At 55.3% G+C, this 24,253-nt stretch overlaps 1 long non-coding RNA gene across 1 annotated transcript in view; it reads left to right on the forward strand.

Moving 5' to 3' along the window:
• The first annotated feature begins 244 nt into the window (after window positions 1–244).
• LOC105489782 (uncharacterized) overlaps window positions 245–24,253 on the forward strand; it is a 50,258-nt gene continuing 26,249 nt past the window's right edge. Inside the window, exons 1-2 of the long non-coding RNA XR_011614240.1 lie at window positions 245–395; window positions 693–2,288. This is a non-coding gene — a long non-coding RNA (uncharacterized lncRNA). The remainder of the gene's footprint in view (window positions 396–692; window positions 2,289–24,253) is intronic.

Genomic DNA, 24,253 nt, shown 5'->3' on the forward strand with positions numbered 1-24,253 from the left:
CGGCCGCCTTCCTGTCCTGTGGCCCCGCCCCACGCACGGCCCGGCCGCCTTCCTGTCCTGTGGCCCCGCCCCACGCACGGCCCGGCCGCCTTCCTGTCCTGTGGCCCCGCCCCACGCACGGCCCGGCCGCCTTCCTGTCCTGTGGCCCCGCCCCACGCACGGCCTGGCCGCCTTCCTGTCCTGTGGCCCCGCCCCACGCACGGCCTGGCCGCCTTCCTGTCCTGTGGCCCCGCCTACAGCCGCCTCGTGAAAGGGGCACTCACAGTGTTGAGCGCCCACAGAGTGGCTCCCTGGGGCAGAGTCTCGCCTCAATGCCTCCCGAAGGAACCCTGTAGCAGCAGCAGGACCACCCTCCGTGCTTGACAAATGAGGCGCCTGGGGCTTGGAGAAGCTGGGTAGGCTTCTTGGAGGCTTGGAGACCCTGGGTGGGCACCCGCTCCTGGCCACTGTCTGTGGGCTCCTGGGTTAGTGGGGGCACCTGTGCTGGGATTTTACTTCCTGGGAAACGTTCCCATCTTGATACGTGGAGATGCTGCAGTGTGGCACCTGGGGACACGGACGGTGACTCTGCACTGGAAGCTTGAATCTTGTTCTCTGTTCCATGCTTGTGTCTCTGTGGGTGACTGACTTTATCTTCCTGTGCCTCGTTTCCCTAACTGTAAAAGAAAAATAATTTTCTCTCTACCCTACAGGGTTATCAGGGTGACCAGCATTAAATCATCCAGCGGTGGCTCCTGGCATGAGTGAGTGGTGAGGAGGCTGTGGCTGCAGCCTTGAACCTCAGGATAACCTTGTGTTCCTCGTACGCTAAGGGGAAACTGAGGCACGTGCCCCACCTGCTCACAGTCACGGGGCAGAGGCCAATGGACCGACGGTGCCTCTCAGGCCCCGGGTCCGCACTGGCTCCTGTCTGCTGCCTTGCTGTGGGCATGAGGAACGGACATGCTTCCAGAGCAGGGTCTGCCCTAGGGGTCTCCTCCAGGCCAGGTGCCCTTCCCAGGAGTGGCGGCTCCATCTGTCCAGTGCCGTCCACCTGGACGTGCACCGCGTCCTGGCCACCTGAGCGATTGTTATTCTGCACACAGAACACCCAGAGGCCTTCGGGAATGGAGCCGTATTAATAACTGTGCACAAGCACCCACCGGGTATGGAAATTCACAGTGAAGTTAATGATGTCATTAATATTGTGCCCGGCTCCGCAGCCGCCTAAGTGGGCCACCCGTTCCTCGGTGGCCATTTTTCAAGCTGCAATCTCGTGGTGTTCCTAGAAGAGCCGAGTGCCCGGCCACTAACTAGTCCTCCACAGATGCCTTTACGCCGATAATGATCTTTCCTGATGAAGTCGCCCCTGCTTCCCCGAAAAGCGCTCCTCCAGGCTGGCATGAAGCAAGCGTCCAGTTAATTAACTGCCTCGTAGGAAGACGTGTTCCTCTGTGAGTTCTCTCTGCTGGCCCTGCTGAGCCCTGTCCGTGTCATCGAGAGAACCACCCGGCTGCCGCCCGCACGGGGGAGGGCACTGGCCCCAGACCAGAGGGGCATCGCCTGCCCTAGAGGACAGCACACGTGCCACCTGTTTTCCTAATTTAGTGGCGTAAGTCGAATACTTGCTACCATACAAGCTGAAGGTGTCTGCTGCGGCGAACCCACATCACACAAGGTGTGACCCTGAAGCACACCAGTGGGGATGTTTACTTTTCTGGGTTAAACTGAGCCTGTATTCGAGGCCGCTTTCCACTAAGTAGCAGCCGTGGGCCTTGGAGGAGGCTCTGCTTTCTCCGATGCGGTTTCCGTGAGTGTCTGTGGGGCTATTGATACCCCCGTCACAGGCCACACAGACCCCGTCGGCACCCATGCTACACACCAGGTAGACGCAGTGGGCTGGTCGTCTCTACTCACAGGCTCCATTTCAAAAGCCAAAAGCAGAACAAACAAACAAAAGACCGACACAGCCTCCGTGAATTATTTAGTAATGATTAACGTCAATTTTCTCTATCTGGGAGATGTACCTGGCTCCGAGCCGCCCCCTCTGCAGAGTCCAACAAACCTGGTGCAGCGGCCCTGAGCTGACACATCTCCACGGAAAACACCCAGCCCTGAGCGGACAGAATTCCACGGAAAACACCCAGCACTGAGCTGATGGAATTCCACCCAAAACACCCAGCGCTGGAGCCCGAGTCCCCTGCTCGTGGCCAAAGCTTCAGTTTCCAGAGGCTCTTGTAAGCTGTGAGAGGAGACAGTGGAGACCCACGGCCTACTTTCCTGGGCTCCCCAGGATCCCCAATATCCAGGTAAAAAACCACTGATCCAGGTCTCCTTTCTCTCAGGAAGAAGGAGACCCCGGAGGACACCCCTGACCCATTATCCCAGGTGGGGATTCAGTCCCCATCTTAATCCCGAGGCCTCATGTCTTTATGGACAAACCTCACGGCCAATCACACTTTCTCCCCCATCCAGAATCCCCCGGGACACACGTATCCACAGGCTACTCACAGCGGCCTAGATGTGGGTCCCTGTGGTATCCTTGGTGGGCACTGCCCCGGTGCCTTGGGTTGGGGGTGACACGGCTCAGGGCTGCAGGCCAGGCCCTGGAAGCAGGGAGGAGGCTTGGTGCGAGCATTTAGGAGTGCTGTTATCTCACGCGCTCGGCAGACTTTTGGAGGATGAGAGGCTGTCCCACCGTGGGGGGGGAAGGCACTTGATGGGTGGTCCTTTTCAGTGCGTGGCTCTCCGTGTGGCGCCACTCTGCAAACCCTCCAGAAAGCACCTGCCCAGCGGGAGTCTCCGCAGAACGTGCCTCTGCTGTGAGGAGGCCAGAAACTCCCAACACCGCGGTAGGGACGTCGTTGAATTGAACCTTTCTAGATGAGGCTGGTCCCTCAGCAAAAAGATCCCCCTTCAGAACGATAGCTTTCGTTTTCTCATTTGGAAGCCTGAGATCAGAGGACGTGTGACAGAATTCCTGTGATGGAAAGCAGTGTCTTCCTGTCTGAGTGTGGGTCTGCTGGCACAGACGGGGCCCCAGGACCAAGGTTTCTGAAAAGTGAAGGCGGCCGGACGATACGGGCAGTGGCCACGGTGTGCGGACACTGTGTTGCGTGTTTTCAAGATGCTGTGAAGTCCGGTGCGAGAGAGGCCTTGAGCCACGGTGCCGGCAATGGGCGTGGACCCAGGGTGCACCCAGGCAGCAGGCCTGACCCACAGCTCCGTGTCACACCTGGAGGTGCTGTGAAGGGGCCAGAGGAGCCTGCCTGTGGCCCCAGCCTCTGTGGATGGAGTGTGGAATGCACGGGAGGAAGAGGCTTAGCTCCTGTTTGGGCTTGGTGGGCAGAGGTGCCCTGGGACTGCCAGGTGGAGGTCTCAGGGTTGGCGGAGAACATTGCTGGGGAGTGCCAGGCTGTGTGGACAGGAACATTGCTGCGGAGTGGCAGGCTGTGTGGACAGGAACATTGCTGCGGAGTGGCAGGCTGTGTGGACAGGAACATTGCTGCGGAGTGGCAGGCTGTGTGGACAGGAACATTGCTGCGGAGTGGCAGGCTGTGTGGACGGCAAGCAGGAAGGATGAGAGCAAGGGCTGGAAAGAAAGAAGGTGGAACTGGCTCAAGCAGCAGGAGGCTGAGAGCTCCAGGTGCCTCAGAGAGCTCTAGCGGGGAGGCGGAGGCCAGAGAGTGTCCTGGAAGCCAGAGGACAGGGCACTTCCAGCAGGGAGACGGAGGCTGGGGGTGTCTTGGAAGAGAGAGGAGAAGGAGTCTCCAGCAGGGAGGCAGAGGTTGGGGGCATCCTGGAAACAAGGGAGGGAACAAGGTGTTTCCAGCAAGGACTGGCAGGCGGGGGGGTTCGTCCTGGAAGGGAGAGGAGAAGGTGTTTCCATCAGGAGGCGGAGGCTGGGGGTGTCCTGGAAGGGAGAGGAGAAGGTGTTTCCATCAGGAGGCGGAGGCTGGGGAGCGTCCTGGAAATGAAGGAATAAAGTGTTTTCTGCAGGTGGTCACCACGGACACCATCAGGGAACTCAGACGCTGGCTATGTGCGTCTGCAGGTCCGGTTGCAGCTGGGAGGGGCAAGGGACAGGTGGGAGCCTCAGAATGGGAGGCCCGTTCCTGAGAGAGGAAAGCCAGGATGATGGAAGCTGGAGCCACAGAGCACCTGCTGCACCCACTTGGTGGACTTTTGCCAGAGCTGCTTGGATCCATTTTACTTCAAAGTCAACCCTGGGCTTGACCATGGCCAGCGCTGCTTTCACCCCCAGGGCATGGAACGTCCCTCCCTGTGCCCAGCCCTGCATCCAGTCAGTGCCCAGCCCTGTTCAGGAGCCCTGAGCCCACGACTGGCAGGTGGTGACCTGAGCTCTCTAGAATCTTGGGAGCTGTGGGGGCACCGTGGGACTTTTACAAAAGATACTTTCCTATTAACCAGTAATCGGGAAGTGCTGGTTCCCACCCTGTTCCTGTGTGGTCTTTGTGGTCTTTGTATTCCACGTTTGTTTCTGTTTGGACTGCGTTTTCCCACTGGCTTCAGAGGTCATGAATTCCTTGAGATCTTTGCAATCTACCATGTTTCTACAAGGACACTGACACTGCTCTACAGCAGCCCCCTGCTGCCTCATTGCGGAAACCTGCTTGCCTCTAAACTTCGAGCATCAGCATGAGGGAGCCCAGCTGGGGCGCAGAGCAGTGGACCTTCCGTAGTTCAGGTCGTGCCTGCCATGTGTTGACAGACCCAAATAACCAGGAGAGGAAAACAACCCACGTGTGCACACACAGCCTCACACACACACACACACACATGTACATACACAGGTGAGCACACAGACAGGAGCACACAGTGAATGCACACACACACAGACGCTCCGAAAAGCATGAGCATGCAATACACACACATGCATGGGCACACATGACTACAGGCACACACTTGCGTGCATGCACACACATGAACACATGGGCACACACACATACATGCATAGCTGAATGTGCTCAAACGTGAGAACACAGTGAATCCACATACACAGGCACACACTTGCATGCAAGCATGAACACGCATGCACACATGGGGATACACACAGGTGCACACATATACATATGTGAATGTATGCAAACATGAACACACAGTGCACACACATGGACACTCAGAAATGTGTGAACACATAAGGGAACATAAACACACACATGCATGGGCACATGTGACCATAGATGCACACACAGGAGCACACATGCCTGTAACATGCACACATGTGAACACACACATGCATGGTGAGTGTGCACAAATGAGCACACAGTGAATGCACACACGCTCAAAAATGCGTGAACACGTAAGAGCACATGTACATGCAGTGCATGGGCAACACATGACCCCAGGGTGCACACTTGCCCACATGCATGCATGTGCACAAATACACGGGCAGACATACACACTTGCATACACATGGACACATGAGCATGTATTTGCAAAGACTCAAACACATGCATGCACTCAAGTGCACACACACACACACACACACTAAAAGTATGTTCCCACGTGGAAGCCAGGACACACGTGCACCTGGTCTCCTGAGCTTATGTCCACGGTTACTTTTCCCCAGAAACTATGGGGAGCAGACTTGGAGCTTAGAAGAACTCTGTGAGCTCCAGGGATAGTGGCTCCATCTCTGAGTCCCCCAGTCAGGGGGATGTCCCCAGGGCTCAGGCAGGGCCCTGACACTGGAGAAGGGATGGGGGGACTTGGGGGCCCAGGGGAGGAGGTCCCCTCTCTTCCACCCTCCAGTGGCTCCTGTCCAGAGACTGAGGCCCTTGTCGCTTGGGTGTGACCCTCGTGTCCAGTGGCACCGGTGCCTGCACCTGCCACTTCACCATCTGTGCCCTGAGCTGGGTGGCAGCTCCACCCTTCCTGAAACTGTTTTGCTGCAATGAGAGCTTGATGTTGAGGAAGCTGCTCAGATCCCTGTTGAGAAAGACACACAGCCCTCCGAGTATTTTACCCAATGAATCATTATAATGTTTCCAGTGGGTCCGGAAGATGCAAAGCATCGTTGAATCCATTGTATTTATGGAAATGGAGGAGGAGACGGCATGAGAGCTGCTTTTGGAAAGGGGTAGGCAGACAAGGAGATTCCCTGAGTCCCTGCAGTGGGCTCTGTGCAGGCGTCAGGCTTCAAACCATGGCGTAGTCACTAACTGCAGGAGGCTGGTGGTTTCAACCACACCAAGGCCTGAGAAGCCAGCAGCTGGCTGGGAGCAGCGTCTTGCAGAGCAGGTTTCCCGGATGGTGCCGTGCAGGGCAGGGAGTCATTCTGGGTGGGCTGTCCCGGGTGGGAGTCGTCCTGCGTGGGGAATTCTGGGCAGGCAGGCCCTCCTGGCAACTTCACTCTGGAACTAGCCTGGGCATCTCTGCCTGCTCTGGCCTCTTGCGCTCACCCTGACCTGAGCCCCAGGGACAGGGCCTGTCGCAGCCCGAGGCTCCAGGGAATGTGCTGCAGCCCGGCCTTGGGTGCTCCTTTCCTGTCATCCCAGGGACAGCAACAAGGGAACTGGTGTCAAGTTGGATGCCACTGCCCCTCTGCTCTCAGGTGGCGGTCGGTCCGTGGGTAGGTTCTAGGCTCTGAGCTGGTTTCCACTAGAGGTCCCCAGCATCTGGCCTGGGGCTCTGCCTCCTCGTCCAGGGCTCCCAAAGCCACTCCAGGCTTTGTTCTGCTCTGATCCGAGTCGGCCACTGGGAAATTCAGCCATTGACATTGAGGCTGCTGGGGGCTTCCTTGTCACCAGAGTCCCCTGTCCCCTCCCTAGCTCTGTGTGGGGATTTCAGAGGGAGCCTCTCCCTCCCACTCTTTCCTCCTGTCTCCTCCTTTATCCTCCTCCCACCTCTGTTGCCCTGTCCTGTCTTCTTTCCCTCTTCTTCTTCTTCTTTGTTTTTTTTTTTGTAAAGTTTCCCCACCAGCAGTGTCACCCAGCCCCTCCCTCCCTCCCTCTGGCTGGTCCTGCCCAGTCCCTCAGGGGCTCCTCCTCCTGGGGACCAGCATAATTCAGTCCTTTGTGAGCACTCACTTCTACAGGCTTCGACCCCCCACTGTATCCGTGCATTTTACCTGCACTTTATTTTTATTTATTACATCTTCAGAGAAGGTGTTTCCCTCCACTTGCCCATGTTTCAGGCCCAGCCCTGGCTTGCTGTTGACAGTTTGGAAGTCCCGGCATTTCTCCGCCTCTCAGGGAAGATTTGGGGGTGCGCCTGATGTCACTGTGGCTGGGGGTGTCTGGGGGCCGGACACAGTCAGCACCCTCTGGCCTTGCGGTGCACTCAGGATGTGCCTGAGTGGGGGTGTCTGGGGGCCGGACACAGTCAGCACCCTCTGGCCTTGCGGTGTACTCAGGATGTGCCTGAGGGAGGGCTCTGGAGAGAACAGGGGCCTCCTGGGGTTCTGGTGCCCTCTGTATCTGGATCCCAAGGGCCAGCCTTTAACATGGGGTTGGCACCGTTGTCCCTGGGGTGACACAGGGGTGTCATAGGGATGTCGTGGGCATGTGCGTAGGGACCTGCCTGTCTGGTGGCGTGGGTAGCAGCTGGGCCTCCGCTCCCAAGACCCGAAGAGGGGACAGACGATGCCACCACTGAGGCCACAGACTGAGACCAGCCCTGAGGCCCATCCATGGTCACGATCAGCATCTAAGTCCCTGGGCCTGGCAGGAGAGAAGTCGCCTGAGGAATGTCAGACACCAGAGCTTCATGTCTCTGGCCACACGACGGCCCGGCTACTGGACGGAGCCTGTCACACAGCCCGCAGTACTGAGTAAGGGCTCCGTGCCCATAGGACGAGGTGGTGGACAGGCAGGCAGCCGGGACTGGGGACGTGGCCCTTCTCTCTCTGCATGGGGCTTCTCCTGGGCCTGCCTGCATCTTGCTCACCTGCAGGCTCGGCAGCATCAGGACAGCGAAGTGCCTCGCCATGTGGGCCATTTCCCCTGCTCTGTCATCTTTAAATAGACAGGGGAGCTGCTGCTGTGCAAACCTGTCAATACTCGGTGTCCCGCGGATCTCTGCAAGCCCATGGGGTGCTCCAATGTGGAAGAACCTTTCATACATAGTCAGGGGCTGTCCTTAAAGGAACCTCTTTTGCGATTTTCACAGACACAATCATGGACCTGAGGACAGGTGCACAGGGGCCAATCTCGAGGGCTCAGTGAGGGCAAAGTGAGCTCCTTTCATTATTATTTCCGGCTACATAGTCAGCAGGAGAGAACTTCCGGCTCTTTTGCACAGAAGGGTGTGTCTCAGCCAGCCCTGCTGCTGCATCTCCACTGACTGAGGGACTTGTAAATGAGACATTCACCTCACAGTTCAGGAGGCTGGAAGTCCAGGGTAAGGCAGGAGGAGAGTGGACGTCTGGTGAGGCCCTACTTCTGGTTCACAGGTGACACCTTCTCACTGCATCCTCAGGGGACAGAAGGGGCAGTAGAGTTCTCAGGGTCCCTTTTACAAGGGCACTGCTGCAGACTGAATATTTTGTTCTCTCAGCCTCCTGGTGCTTGAGTCAGTTCCGCCTTCTTTCTTTCCAGCCCTTGCTCTCATCCTTCCTGCTTGCCGTCCACACAGCCTGCCACTCCGCAGCAATGTTCCTGTCCACACAGCCTGGCACTCCCCAGCAATGTTCCCCGCCAACCCTGAGACCTCCATCTGGCAGTCCCAGGGCACCTCCACCCGCCAAGCCCAAACAGGAGCTGAGCCTCTTCCTCCCGTGCATTCCACACTCCATCCACAGAGGCTGGGGCCACAGGCAGGCTCCTCTGGCCCCTTCACAGCACCTCCAGGTGTGACACGGAGCTGTGGGTCAGGCCTGCTGCCTGGGTGCGCCCTGGGTCCACGCCCATTGCCGGCACCGTGGCTCAAGGCCTCTCTCGCACTGGACTTCACAGCATCTTGAAAACACGCAACACAGTGTCCGCACACCGTGGCCACTGCCCGTATCGTCCGGCCGCCTTCACTTTTTAGAAACCCCGGTCCTGGGGGCCCCGTCTGTGCCAGCAGACCCACACTCAGACAGGAAGACACTGCTTTCCATCACAGGAATTCTGTCACACGTCCTCTGATCTCAGGCTTCCAAATGAGAAAACGAAAGCTATCGTTCTGAAGGGGGATCTCTTTGCTGAGGGACCAGCCTCATCTAGAAAGGTTCAATTCAACGACGTCCCTACCGCGGTGTTGGGAGTTTCTGGCCTCCTCACAGCAGAGGCACGTTCTGCGGAGCCTCCCGCTGGGCAGGTGCTTTCTGGAGGGTTTGCAGAGTGGCGCCACACGGAGAGCCACGCACTGAAAAGGACCACCCACCAAGTGCCTTCCCCCCCACGGTGGGACAGCCTCTCATCCTCCAAAAGTCTGCCGAGCGCGTGAGTTAACAGCACTCCTAAACGCTTGCACCAAGCCTCCTCCCTGCTTCCAGGGCCTGGCCTGCAGCCCTGAGCCGTGTCACCCCCAAATTTCTGTGTTGAAATCCTAACCTCCAGTATAAATGGGATTAGTGCCCTCAGGAAAGAGACTCCAGAAAGAACTGTCGCTCATTTTCACAAATGCAACAACCAAAGGAAAAATCAACTGTGTAACCGAAAGGGGACCTTCGCCAGAACCCAGGCGCTGGTTGTGACGGTCACTTTTGTGTGTCAACCTGGCTTAGCCACAGGATGCCAAGACGGCTGGTAAAATATTATTTCTGGGTGTATCTGTGAGGCTGTTTCTGGAAGCAATTAGCAGTTGAATCCATAGACTGGGTGAAGACCCACCCTCCCCAGAGTGGGCAGGCGCCTCCAGTGCACTGAGGGCCCCAGTAGAACACAAAGGTAGAGGCAGGGGACTCCTCCTCTCTCTCTTGTGCTCAGCATCGGCGCTCCTGGTCCTCAGACCTTGCACTGGAACTACCCACAGCTTTCCTGATTCTCCAGCTTGTGGAGGCTAGACTGTCCTTAACTGTGTGAGCTAATTCCGTATGATACATCTCCTACACTTCTGTATACACGCCCCACTGGCCCTGGTTCTCTGAAGAACCCTGATGCGCTGGCACCCTGATCTTGGGCTTCCAAGGCTCCAGAACTGTGAGAAATAAATGTTTATCACTGAAGTTCCCCAGCCCGGGATATTTTGTTATAATCACCTGAACCGACCAAGGCAGGCATGAATCCCATGCATGGGGGACACACCCTCACGACCTGTCACCTCCCAAAGGCCCAGCTCCCTATTCCATGCCCTCAGTGGGTAGGGTTTCCACATGTGAATTTGGGGGACACTCAGTCCACAACAGACCCAGCTCCCTATTCCATGCCCTCGGTGGGTAGGGTTTCCACATGTGAAGTTGGGGGACACTCAGTCCATAACAGGAGCAGAGAGGCAGCCTCCTCAGGTCTGGACACCAGTACCCTGGGTGCAACCGAGGGACCCTGGGAGAAGACATTACCTTGTGTTCACCGTTTTTAATATGTTTTGCTTTTATAATATAAAGTCAGTATAGAAAATACTGTACATGTTTAAGTCTATGGAACAGTTTATGAATACGTTGTACTGCTAGAAATGCAGGTCACATTCTGTTACTAATGAACAAGATGATTCTGGTAACCTCCTGCCGTTGGCCATCGGAGGCCGGGGCTGCATCCATCCCTGCGCGTCATGAAACCTTCCACTGCGTTTTCGCCGTTCTCTGATCTGGGCGTTTTCAGCCTATAAAAGTGTCTCTTCTCCCAGACAAGAGTGAAGATGGTGAAGGATGTTTTAGTTCGTTTTCCTCTCTCTGCTCTCTGTGGCCTCACTGCCATCACGATGGAAAACTTGTAAATGAATCATAAGTGAATACCACCCACCCTGTGAGACAAAGCCCCTCCCGTGGCCCCGCACACCCCCTCTGGCTTCAGGTTCTCTGGCCCCACTCACAGCAGTGCTCCAAGCCCCACTGTCTTCACTGTCTTTGTTTTCTTTCCTTACATTCCGTGTTTTAAATAAACTTTTGATTTGGGACAATTTAGTGGGAAAAGCTGCATACGGAGTCCCCACATCCCTCTCACCCTCTCAGTTCCCCTGATGTGGGCACCTCCCATGGTGTGGCACCTGAGACCTCATCCCTCTCACCTTCTCGGTTCCCCCTGATGTGGGCACCTCCCATGGTGTGGCACAGGAGAAACCCACCCTGGTATATGCCCGCCACACAGTCACTCCAGCTGTTGTTTGGATTTCACCCTTTCCTCCGCAAATGTCCTTTTTCTATCCCAGACCCCAGGCCCAGGCACCACCACACTGTCCCCCTCGCAGCCTCCTCCTGGCAGCTTGAGGAGGACTGGTCAGGCATCCTGTACAATGCCCCTTCATTGGGGTTTGTCTGGGGTTTTCCTTACAATTATACTGATTGGGAGCGCATTTGGGAAGCATGACTCCAGGGGGTAAAGCTACAAAGTTTACAATTACACTGGGGGTGTGGGTTTGGGGAGGAAGACCCCAGAGGTAAAGCTCCAAAGGGGCATTGTCACTCTGTCATCCAGGGTGCTTGATGGCCACTTGGCATCCCAGGTGCCGCTCACCTTCCTACTTGGTGAAGGTGTGTCTCCCAGGGCTCTCCACTGTGAAGTTACCATGTTCGCTTCTCCTCACTCCATTCCTTGGAACTGAGTCAGTACATTCAGGCCTTTTGGCAGTAGGGGTGGGAAAGATGGTGCTGATGAGATGTGGACACACAGAGGGGCATCCTTGGTCTCCTGTGGAAAATAGCAGCCAACAGTCACCCTGTAGCAGGATGAGCCGCAGACAAAACTCAGATACTGGGTTAAAGAAGGAAGAGGTTTTATTTGGCCAGGAGCGTCAGCAGACTTGCATCTTAAAAGCCGAGCTCCCAAAAAAGAAATTCTTGGCCCTTTTAAGGGCTTACAACTCTAAGAGGTCCATGTGAAAGGGTCATGATAGATTGAGCAAGCGTGGGGAACGTGCCTGGGGGCTACATGCATCAGCTAACAGAACAAAAAGTTTTGCAATGCTTCCTTATACAATGTCTGGAATTTACAGATAGTATAAGTAGTTTAGGTCAGGGGTTGATATTATTATTCTTACTATTTTTTAACTACGAGGGCTGGGTGGTGGTGTCAGGCCATCTGGCTGTTTATCTTACTTCTGTTTCTTTCTAACTTTTTGCTTTCTCCCTTTCCTCCTGTCATAAACTAGACAAGAGAGGGCAAGAGGATAGCAGGAGAAGTGGTGGTCTCCTTCCTTAACCCGGTATCCACCCCAGGTTTCTTCCTAGTCTTTTTTTCTTCTTCTTCTTCTTTATTTTCTGTATGACTCTTACCTGATATCACATCCCTGGGCTGAGAGCATTTCTTCAGAGAGAAGTGCTGACAACAATCTTTCTAAGAAATCCTTCAGCAGTCAGGATTGCCTGGTCTGTTTGCACAGCACAGAAAAGTCTGGAATAACGGAAGGTGGACAGAAAGAAATGTTTCCAGTTATTTGTTTTACCCATGTAGAGTGGATACACACAAGAGACTGTGAGTGGTTGCAGGCGTTGCCTCTGGTCTTAGTCCATTTTGTGCTGCTACAACAGAGTGTCTGAGACTGAGTCATTTATGAACAGAGATTTATTTCTTATCATTCTGGAGGCTGGGAAGTCTAAGGTTGAGGGATTGCATCTGGTGAGGGCCTTAGTGCTGCACCATATCATGGTGACAGGCGGGAAAATGAGCAAGAGAGACACAGGGAGGGGGACAAATTCATCCTTTTGACAGGAACTCACTCCTGCCATAATTAACCCACTCCTGCCATAACTAACACACTCTTGCCATAACTAACCCACTCCTGCCGTAACTAACCCACTCCTGCCATAACTAACCCACTCCTGCCATAACTAACCCACTCCTGCCGTAACTAACCCACAGCTGCCATAGCTAACCCACTCCTGCCATAACTAACCCACTCCTGCCATAACTAATACACTCTTGCCATAACTAACCCACTCCTGCCATAACTAACCCACTCCTGCCATAGCTAACCCACTCCTGCCATTACTAACCCACTCCTGCCATGACTAACCCACTCTTGCCATAACTAATCCACTCCTGCCATGACTAACCCACTCCTGCCATGACTAACCCACTCCTGCCATGACTAACCCACTCCTGCCATAACTAACCCACTCCTGCCATAACTAACACACTCTTGCCATAACTAACCCACTCTTGCCATAACTAATCCACTCCTGCCATGACTAACCCACTCCTGCCATGACTAACCCACTCCTGCCATAACTAACCCACTCCTGCCATAACTAACACACTCTTGCCATAACTAACCCACTCCTGCCATAACTAATCCACTCTTGCCATAAGTAACCCACTCCTGCCGTAACTAACACACTCCTGCCATAGCTAACACACTCCTGCCATAGCTAACCCACTCCTGCCATAACTAACGCACTCCTGCCATAACTAACCCACTCCTGCCATAACTAACCCACTCCTGAGATAACAGCATTCATCCATTTGTGAAGCCAGAGCTCTCATGGCCGAACCACCTCTTAAAGCTCTCACCTCTCAATGCTATTGCCTTTGGAATTAAGTTTCCAACATGTGGAAGTTGGGGGACACATTCACATCTTATTACCCCCCTCTCCCCACATCGTCCTAAAGAACAGCCCAACAGCTTGACCTACCCAAGGGATTTCCCCTCCACACCTAGTCACAGGGGTTTGGGCACTGCCCCCACCAGTGGTGACTCAGTTTCCCTCCACTTCCACCACCTTCCATCCTGAGACCTTGGCATTCACCCCAGCTCTCCACAGCAGGACACAAATCCACTGTTGCCTTGTATACTCCAGCCAGGAAGTGACACGGGTCACTGCTCCTCATGGCCATCAGTGGGATCAGTTAAAAGGCTCCCCTGACTCCAGAAGGCTGGGAATGTGTGGGACAGGGAGGTGGCCATGGGCCCTGTGTGTGCCATACCCTCCCTCCCGCATTGTTCACGCGAAGGGGGCACTGGCTCCACAGGGGGAGGGGGGCCTGTGGGGCCCCTTGATCTCCCCCTCTGTGGACACCTGGATCACTTTACACATGGCAGGAAGAGGACCAGGCTGGCATTTGGAGCCTCGTGCTCTCCAGGCCCTGCTGTTAACAATTGGCAGCCCTGAGTGTGCTCCCGCTTTGGGTGCATCAATGTCATGCTGCAGACAGAGGTAATATCTCAGCATCACAAACATCTTGAGAGGTCGCCTTGCAATGCCAGGCAAGGGATGGTTTGGAAAGTCATGGGGCCACACACACCGGAGCCTTCCTCATAAAGTAGAGAAGGGTGACCTGATGCTGGTGGCAATGACATCAACATGGTTTCACCTGACTCTGGGGCTGCATGGAACAGACGGAACCAGTGCCCCTGGGCTACCAACCAGAGTTGTGACCAGGATCCTCTGGCTGATGCCAGTGCCGGAGCCTGAGCTGGAGGGAATATCGGCCCCTCCCCCTGGGCTACCAACCAGAGTTGTGACTAGGATCCTCCGGCTGGTGCCGGTGCAGGAGCCTGAGCTGGAGGGAATATGGGCTCCTCCCTGTGCAGACTCCAGCCCCGGTGTTGCTGACAGGTGGCCGCTCGGCCTGTTTAACATTTCCAGGGTTGGATCACTCCTCCTTCCTGGTAGCCTGTCCTGCTGCCGAGCGGCTTGGCTGTGAAATTCTTCCTTTTGTAGAGCAGAATCAGCTTCCCTGTAATTTCTGCTCTCAGCTCCGACCTTTGTAGCTGCACAGAATCAATTTGATTCTTTCTTCAGGATTGCCCTTAGGATATTTGAAAAGAAGAATTCTTATATGTCCTGAAATCTACTGTTCTCCAAGATGAGCACCCGAAGTGCCTTAGACCCTCCTCTGTGGGAGGTGGGCTTTTAATGCTTCCAGTCCTGGCCGTCTCCTCCTCTGGGCCAGCGCCGCTGTTCCGGCTGTTCCTCCTTTCCCCGGAGGCCCCTGGATCGTGACATTCCCAGGGCTTGTGCAGCGTCTTCCCAGGTCCATGCAGGGCTTTGCCTGGTTGTTCATGTTGGGTGTATTCCTGGCATCTTGGTCTCTCTCAAAAGCACACGCTGGAGGAGGAGAGAGGCTGGGGGTTTGCTGTGGGGCCCCAGCTTTCCTGCATTAGCAAAGATGTCAAACGCTTCCCAGACCTTAGTGCTCACCATCATCCTCATCACCAGCTGGGCACCATGAGTCTTCAACTGAAAATTGCTGCTCTGAACTCTGGGCCGTCCTACAATGGGACGCTGGAATTCCACGCCTCTGTCCTTGAGATGTGGTCTAAATGGGGTGGGGTCGACAGGAAGGGCTCAGCTTCATCCCAGAACTTCCCAAGTTCTCACAGAGCATCACCCATGTCCTCACGCCCTCCTCTAGGTGGGCAGGACACTTGCCCGGTAGCTGAGCCATGCCTGCTTCTCCCACTCTTCTTCATCCTGGTGCTCTCTGGGATTCCAAGCCAGGCAGGTTAAGTTGGTGCCCACCTCAAGTCACTCAAGTTGGTCACCCGTGCATGTCCTTCTGAGTGCCCCGTGCCCTATTCCCCTCTGCATGAACATCTCACCAAGTGTCAGAGATTCACCCCATGTGGGATTTATCCTTGGCTTCCTTTGCAATTTTAACCATTTGTTTGTTCAAGACCTATGCAACAGTAGGTCAACAGCAGAAGACATGAATATTGTTCCTGATGCTGAATGTCTAAGCGTCCTTGGCATTTTTTTGGCTTCTGTTCTTTTTTCCACTGGTCTCTAAGGGATCCAACTTTATGTCTGCAATTTCTGTCTCTTGAATCCTTGCCTTTGGTGGGGGCATGTTTTCCGCAAGCCTGTTGTCCGAGGCCTCTGCAAGCTACACAGTACTCCTCTGTGGGAGCTGTTACTGTCATTTTTAATCTAAGCCATTGCCTAATAAATCCAGTCTTCTTGGCTGGTTCCATTTTGGCTTCCAGCTCCTCACTTTCCATTATTCTTTCCTCCCTGATTCGGGGCTCACTGTCCTTTCATCCTTTAAGACTCGAGTCCTCCCACTAAATGCAGATGCACCCATGGTCCCCTGTGGGGACCCTTCCATGACTTCCCTTGTGGCCTGGTCAATTCTCGCCTTCTCCACCAGATATGCCAGGTCTCTCCTGCTCCAACAGCCTTCCCTCTACTGTCCCTGCTGTGATTTCAGACCTCCCGGCTGGGATGCCATCTCCCAACCGCACGCCCCCGCCGCACTGCCCACATGCACTTTCCCTGCTTTCTCTCCCGCCCCAACTTTGTGGACGCTGCTCCCTCTACAGAGGCCACCCTTCCCTCCACACCCTCAACTCCTCTGCCAGGTATCTCCAGCTTCTGCGCCAACATTCAGCTAAGAAAAATGCCCCCACTACTCTCCTCAAATTTGTGCTGGATGTTCCTTCCCTGGGCACCATTGGAGCCTGTACAGCTCCCGATTCATCTCTGTCACCATCAGCTGTGCTTGTGGATGTTGTTGGCTTCCGTGAGGACTCTTGGGGTCAGGGAATCTGCCTGGCTCTGCCTCCCACTGCAGCCTCATCCCCTGGTTTCCTTTCCTGTGGTTCTGATGGCTGCTGGCCCCGGGGCCATGATTATCACTGAACAAATGAAGAGAGACCTGGAGATGCTCATGCACGTCCACCCCAAAAGCCTGGTGCACGGGCGACATTCCAGACAAAAAACCAAAGAAGTGCTGGAACATTTGAATCTCTTTTTCTCTTTAGAGACCTTGATTGAAAATGGCAGTAAATAAGAAGCTGGAAACAAAAATAGAGCCAGCAAAGAGATCTGATGTATTAGACACGGGCTTAGATTAAACATCACAGTAACAGCCCCTTGAAGAGGAACACGGGGTAGCTTCCAGAGACCACGGACAAGGGGCTTGCAGGAAATGTAGAGAGTTACACCAAAATTTCAGAGACAAAGCTGGACACCTTAGAGATCAGTAGAGAAAAGAGCAGAAGATAAAAAATGCGAAGGACGCGTAGACACGCAGCATCAGGAACAAGATTTATGTCTCTTTTGTTGAGCTAGTATTGTGTGGGCGCTGAATAATAAACAGATTATTAAAAGTATAAAGCAAATAATTAAATTATAACTCCATATGATTATAAATTATAATTAAATATAATTATAAATTATAATTGAGATTATAATTTATAATTAAAATTATAATTGAGATTGTAATTTACAATTATAATTGTAAAGCCAAACAGGGATAAATCCTACCTTGGGTATGGGTAGGACTCTGTTGAGCTGACACGTGGTGAGACTCCCGTGTCAAGGGAGCACAGCAGGGTTAAAGCCGCGCCTGGCAGCAGGTGGCCAGAATGGTCAAGGCGAGAAATGCCAGGGAGCCCACACCTGGGCTTTAGTGGTGTGGAGAGAAGAGGGGGACAGGGGACCTGAAGGTTTATTCCAGAGGCAGAAGCGGGGGCTGGCTTGAGGACTGAGGGTGTGGAGGAGCCGGGCTCAGGGAAGGCAGCTGGGGCTGTGGCTTGTGCACTGCAGGTGGGAGCCAGGCCCCTGTGTGGTCCATAAAATTCCCTCCAAGGAGGTGAGGATGGCGCCCTGGGGGAGGTGTGGGGATTCAAGTGTTCACGTTACTCACAGGCCCTGGAGAGGGAGCACAGGGAGCCACCCACAGGGCCCACGGGAAGCCTCAGGAGAGAGTGAGGACCAGGGGCACATGCCCTTATCAGGGACCCAGGCTGTGATGGATGCACTACTGCGTTCCAGCATCACTAGGTCCCGGTCAGAGTGGGGGAAGGAGGGACACCTGTGTAGGGTGCCGGCCTTGGGACATCCGTGCACCTGGGGCCTGGTGGGGCACTCATGGCCTGTTCCTGGGGATGTTGAGGCTCCAGGAAAACAGGAAGTGCTAAGAATCTGCCACACGGCTTCTTTCTGCAGAGAGCCCAGGAGAAGAGAATGAGGCTGCAGGCTTGGATGAGTTCACGCAGGCATATGCTGGGCAGACTCCAGCCAGAGAGACTCCCATGAGGAGACCCAGGAGGCAGCGACGTTAACACCAAGGTGGGTGGGTGGCAGATGTGGCTGTTCTCCGATTCCAGGGTCCTCTTAGGCTTCCTGGGCCTGCTGTGGTTGGTTGGGGCCAGAAGACGAGTTTCGCTCTGGCCGCCCTAAGAAGCTGCAGGTTCCCCTTTCGGGCCCAGCACCTGCCCGTCCAAGCAAGGTGGTGAAGACCCCGGTGTCCTCTGGGGTAGGACTCAACGCGAGGGGCTGCTCCTCCGTCTGGCCTTGAGTGAGCAGCCGTGGACAGCAGCGTGAGCACAAAGTAAACCTTTGTTGCAGGGAGCCAGAGAGCGTGGAGCTTGGGTATCCCTGCTTTGCCCTGGCTGTGTGGAGAGAAGCAGAAGGTGCAGCTGCCAAGGAGGCCAGCGGGACCCAGCACCACGGCAGGAGGGTGCCCTGAGGTCACTGGACTCCACAGCGGGGCTGCCAGCTTCTATGCTGACAGCTGCCCTTGTAGCCGGGTGGCAGAGGAGCCTGGAATGCAGAGGATGGAGAATGAGAGGAAGGTGGATAAGTGAGGCAGGACACACAGCAAGTTCTGCGTGGGGACTCCTCTGCGGACAGCCTGGGAAAGGCAGGGTCACTGCAGGGAGGGCGGTGATGCCTGGACAGGGTGCCACACCCCTGAGTCCTTCTCCCATTTATTCTGCCAGCTCTGACTGTGGTCACTGTCATGCCGGTCAGGGTGAAGTGACCACCTGGAGAGCTGGCCTTTGCTTTGGGAGCTGCTGTCCTGAACGACTGACCTGAGGTCGGCCGTGTCTGCCTGGTGTTGGTGCTGACGCTGCAAGGCAGATAATTCCAAAAGTCTCAGTGGCTTCCAACAGCTTGTCTTCAGTTTCCACCCTCGCGTCTCTGGGTTGGTTGACATCTTGGTTCATCCAGCCTCTGCTATAACAAACTTCCATGTCTGGGAACTTATCCACAACAGGTGTTCACTCCTGCCCGAGATGGATTCGCTGGCTGATTCAGTGTCTGGTGAGGGTCAGCTCCCGGTTCACAGAAGGTGCCTTCTCCTGGTGTCCTCATGCAGTAGAGGGAGAGAGCGGAACTCTCTGGGGCCTCTTTCATAAGGGCACTAATCCCATTCCTGAGGGCCCCACCCCACTGACCTCATCTCCCAAAGGCTCCACCTCCTAACACCACCACATTGGGGTGCAAACTTCAATTTATCCATTTGAAGGGAAACAAAAGCAGACAAAGCCGCCGGGTCGTCTGAGCTCCACGGCAGTAGCCGGGCTTGGATTCAGGTTGACTACGGCATCCCCTGCCTTTTCTCTGCAGTGATTTACCCCTCGAACACCCAGGCTCATCGCCAGTGGACCAGGCCCCTGTGTGCAGGGCAGTGGACTCAAGGGATGACCAAAGACCCTGTGGAGGAGGAGGAGGTCAGGAGGACACAGCGGCCCTGGGCAGCTCAGCAAGGCCATGGCAGCAGGCATCTGCTCCGACAGCAGCAGACTCTACTGAAAGGTTGGGAAGGCGGCCTTGGGTTCCTCTCCCTAGAAGGATCAGACCATCCCTTGGGTCGTGTGGCCGCCCAGAGATCTCATGGAGACACACTCAGCTCCTCCCTTCCTCCAGCCCCCGAACATCACTCCAGCGACACCCGCCTGGGATCTCTTCGGGTCAAGACCCGAGCTTGGTGCAGGAGAGATTTCTGGCGATGGGCAGCTGAGACGTGGACATGGCAACTGGGTGTTTTCGTTGAACTTCACTCACTTTAATCACTGCTCTTCCACCCTCTGTGGAAGTTGCTCAGGGGCTCCAAGCGGCAGCTTCCGCGGTGGCTGACGTCTCAGAACCTCGTGACCGTCACACTTGACAATTGTCCCACCTGGTCTCCATGGACCTAGAGGAGTAAAGGAGTCAAGGCCACAGGGGTCTGGGAAGAGTGCTGGCTGTGCGGGGACCTGCATCCCCAGCCAGGCTGTGTCTCTGTGGGCTTGCCCTTTCCTTCCGGAGCTCTCCCCCTTTGTCCCCGTGAGTTCTCAGCCCTGTGACTGTGGGATACAGCAGCAGAGCCAGAGTCCCCCTCAGAATCTCCTGTGCCCCAGACGTTGATGGGTGAAGCGTGACAGACGCTCAGTGCAGCTGTGGCTCTGTCCTGACTCCCCCAGTCAAGAGGGGAAAGCGTTGACTGGGCCTGGGTTCTTGTTAAATGTTGGGCTGAGGAACTGCGAGCCACAGTGAGGAAATCCATATACATCTGAGTTCTTGCTCCTGCACCCGACCACCTGGATAATGGCAAAACGCTTCCTAAGCAATCATCAATCCTGTGAGTGCAGGCTTACCTGAGCCTGCATTCATTCATCCACTATTTGCTTCTCCGGGACGGGGCTCTCAGGCAGGCCTGGGCTGCTGCTGTGCCTTGCAATTAACATTTTGTTATCTGAAACTCTGCCAAGCACAAAGCTCTGGGAATGCCAAGTGTGGGAGCTCTGAGATGCAAACCCTCATCTACTTCACCATGGGCCCAGTATGTGGAGGGTCCCTGCTCCAGGTCAGCCTGGCAACTGTCAGGCAAGGAATGTGCCGAGTTCACACGTGTCCCTGAAGAGGAGGGCGATTAATCTCTCCAGTCCCTGAGCTGGAGTGTCCCTGGTGGTGGGTGGAGGTGCAATCTCAGGGCAGCGAGGGTCTCACCTCCCTCCTGGACACCTGCCTGTCAGGACCCCGGAGGGAGATGCCTGCAGCCTGGCTGGGTACTGACTCCTAGATGGAATCTCGTGCTTCCCAGAATTGCAGGGTTCTGTCCAGCCTGGACCCGTGTCCTTTTTACACCTTCTGGAGTGGGGCTCTGGCTTCTGCCCTGGGGATCCTGTTGCCACCACTTGAGCTCCAGAGATGGTGATCCTCCTGTGCCCCTGTCCTCCTGTGCCCCTGTGGCCATCCCTCTGCGGGGTGCACACCCTCACACCTGCCTTGGGAGCCTCCTGCGTGAGAGCATGTGGCATCTCTGCGAAGGACCACAGCTGTCCTGTGATGCAGGGGTGGGGCAGCCAGGGAGAGGAAGGGGATTCGGGGCTCTGTGCCACATCCTGAGACCCTGACAGCAGGGCTGGCATGGAGACTCTCATCTGAGCAATGGGGACCTGAGGCTCTGAGAGCCAGAGTCGTTCATTCAAGGTCACAGGACTGAAGGAGCTGGCCAGGTCCTACTGAACAGACTCGGCCTCCTTAACCTCCAGACCATGGCAGGGGATTAAGCTGTGTCCCCTGTACTGAGACAGAAACTGAGGCTCAGAGAGGGATCCTTGGGGTCCCAGGTGGTGAGGCTCAGAGGCAACCCTGGGGCTCCACGGGGGCTCCTTCCATCCTCTGGGGAGGTGGCCTTTCTGAAGCAGCCAGGCTCTGAGTGGGGTGCCTGCCCTCCCCAGCAGCCCCTGCAAAGCAGGTCTGTGCTCCCCTGCTCTCCCCTGGGCACCTGAGCAGCTTTTGAGATGGAGCTCAGAGCCACCCGTGCTGTGTGCAGCTTCTCGTGGGACCGGCGTGGGGGCACTCGCGTTTAACACGCCGCGCGAGGAGAGGAAACATGACGAGAAACCGCCAGTGTTTGCCTCGCTCACTCTGTAGAGGCCACAGACGGCTGCCCTGGAGACAGCGTCAAAGCTGCCGTGGGAAGGATGGCGGGCACAGGCTGCAGACCTTTCTCCCGCTTCACAGGTTATAAAACCCAGGCTCGCGTTTACGAGGAGGGGTTCTGGCCGCATGGAAAGACGTCTTGGATATTGATGACAGAAAAACCAAATTCCGCTGAAGTATTTGAAGAGGTTTATTCCGAGCCAGTGTGAGTGACCACAGCCCAGCGCAGTCTCTGGAGGTCCTGAGAAAGTGCGCCCAGGGAGTCTGGGGTGCAGTTTGGTTTTATGAATTCTGGGGGGACAGGAACTTCAGGTAAAACAATACATCAGTACATGGAAAGTATATATTGGTTCAGGCTGAAAAGGTGGGATGTCTTGAAGTGGGGGTTCCAAGCCACAGGTGGGTTTTGACAATTTATGGTGGGAGTTAGCTATTGTTAGGGTCAGTAGAATGGAATGCTTGAGTTAAGGGGTCTGCTGACCGCCTAGCGACACCGTACCACAGTCAGGTCAGACAGTAAGCCACATCACACTGGGTTAATGAAAAACCCATTTAATGAGATTTTGTGGTTTGTAGAATGTGACTCCCCAGGCACCTTAGATATGAATTTGGGCAAAAGAAAAAAAAAAAAAAAAAGGTTGCAGTCCAGTCTTCAAATATGCAGCTCCTGAGCTGCTGACCTGGGCAACCTCCCCATCTCCCGAATGGCTTCTTCCTCCACACCAGGGTGCTGGGCAGGGACACATGTGGCGTCTCACGAGGACAACAGGTGCAGCTTCTGAGTGGAGGCAGAGCCAGGCCCCGGCAGGACTGTAGACATCCAGCTAGGCCAGGTGATTATTGTTACTGCTGTTGACAAAAGAGATTCCCTCCTCACCCAGACTTTGGTCCAGCTCTTCCACGCCCTCTCCTCTGCCAGGCGTTGACCTTGGCCTGCCCAGCCCAGTTTTAGCAAAGAATCCTGTGAAGTCACTTTGTCAAGAACCCCTAACCTGGGATATCTGATCACCTTGGCCTGCCTTCAGCAAGAACCCTGCTGGGCCAGTATAATGGTTAATATTAGGTGTCGACTTGGCTGGATTGAGGGACGCCGAGATGGCTGGTAAACTATTGCTTCTGAGTGTGTCTGTGAGGGTGTGGGCAGAGGAGACTGACATTTGGGTCGGTGGACTGGGAAAGGAGGACCCATCCTCAATGTGGGTGGGCACCACCCACTCGGCTGCCAGCGTGGCCAGGACAAAGCAGGTGGAGGACGGTGGGACGACCTTGCTTGGTGGGTCTCCTGGTTTCCTTCTCTCTCCTGTGCTGGATGCGTCCTTCTCTCTTCCGTGCTCGATGCTGCCTTTTCTCTCCCGTGCTTGAGGCTTCCTTCTCTACCCTGTGCTCGAAGCTTCCTCCAGCTCCTCCTACCGCTGGACATCAGGATCCAGATTCTTCAGTGTTTGGACCCTGGTCTTGCACCAGTGGCTTCCCTGGGATCTCTGAGGCCTTCGTCCAGCAGAATGAAGGTGGGACTGTCAGCTTCCTGGTTTTCAGGCTTCTGGACTCAGACTGAACCACGGCCAGGTTCTTTCTTCCTCAGTGTGTAGACGGCCTACTGTGGGGCTTCCCATATAACCCTGTCAGCCACTTCTCCCCAAGAAACTCCCTTTCACGTAGACACGGATCCTGTTGGTTCTGTCCCTCTGGAGGTCCCTGACTAATATGGCCAGGTTAGCAGGAGTCCCCCAACCTTGGCATCTACCCCAATTCCTCTCAGTCATCTCCATCTGCCAGCTCTGCCCCTGGCTATAAACCCCCAGCTGTCTTCACTGGAATCGGGCTGAGCCGGTCTCTCTCCCTAGTGTCTGTGTTGGTGCCACGGTGGTGCTGAACAGTCTTCCCCGCCGTCTTTAACAAGCATCCTACGCACTGCTTTACTTTGATATCATTTCCCCATCTGGGTCTGGCCAGTGCATCTGACCGGTAGCCAGGAGAGGTGGGTGATGAGGGTGAATCCAGGCAGTGCCAGGCCCTGCCTACACAGCCCTACTCTGCCCCTTGAGAAGGTGCTCCTGGCCAGGAGAGACCGCAGGGTGGACACCGTCCCCACCCTGTTCAGGTGTCCCTTCCACTTCTGGTCCCAGTCATCCACATAAACCTGATGCTGACTTGTGTCCCCTCCCTCAGGGTCCCCCAAGAAAGAGTGTCCCATGGTGTCCACGCCTGTGAGGACCACGGCCAAGCATCCTGATGTGAGCCTGGGAGAAGCATCACTCTTATTTCTTTTGGATGACGAAAGGCATTGCTTGTACCTTTTCCCCTGCAGTGGTCTTTCCCCAAACAGTGGTCTTCTGGCCCGCCTGCTTCTGGCCTCCCAGGCGGGTCTGCAACAGGCAGGACCAGACACCGGTGGGCTTCTGTGGCTGGAACCAGCCTCCTCTCTCCGAGGCAGCCACTGGTAGACGATCAGGGTCCTGGGCCCAGTACCTCTTTCCCATCGCCCCATTAAGGTGTTCTAAAGACAATCACGCCTCCTGCGCTGACCCTGAGGCCCTGCAGAACAAGCAAAGAGCTGTCCCCAGAGCCGCTGCCCATCCCTGAGATTGGCAATTTCCATAGGTGACGGGGAAGCTGATGGGGACAATGATG

This window comes from Macaca nemestrina, chromosome 15 (assembly GCF_043159975.1).
Source record: "Macaca nemestrina isolate mMacNem1 chromosome 15, mMacNem.hap1, whole genome shotgun sequence".
In the NCBI taxonomy this organism is placed as follows: Eukaryota; Metazoa; Chordata; class Mammalia; order Primates; family Cercopithecidae; genus Macaca; species Macaca nemestrina.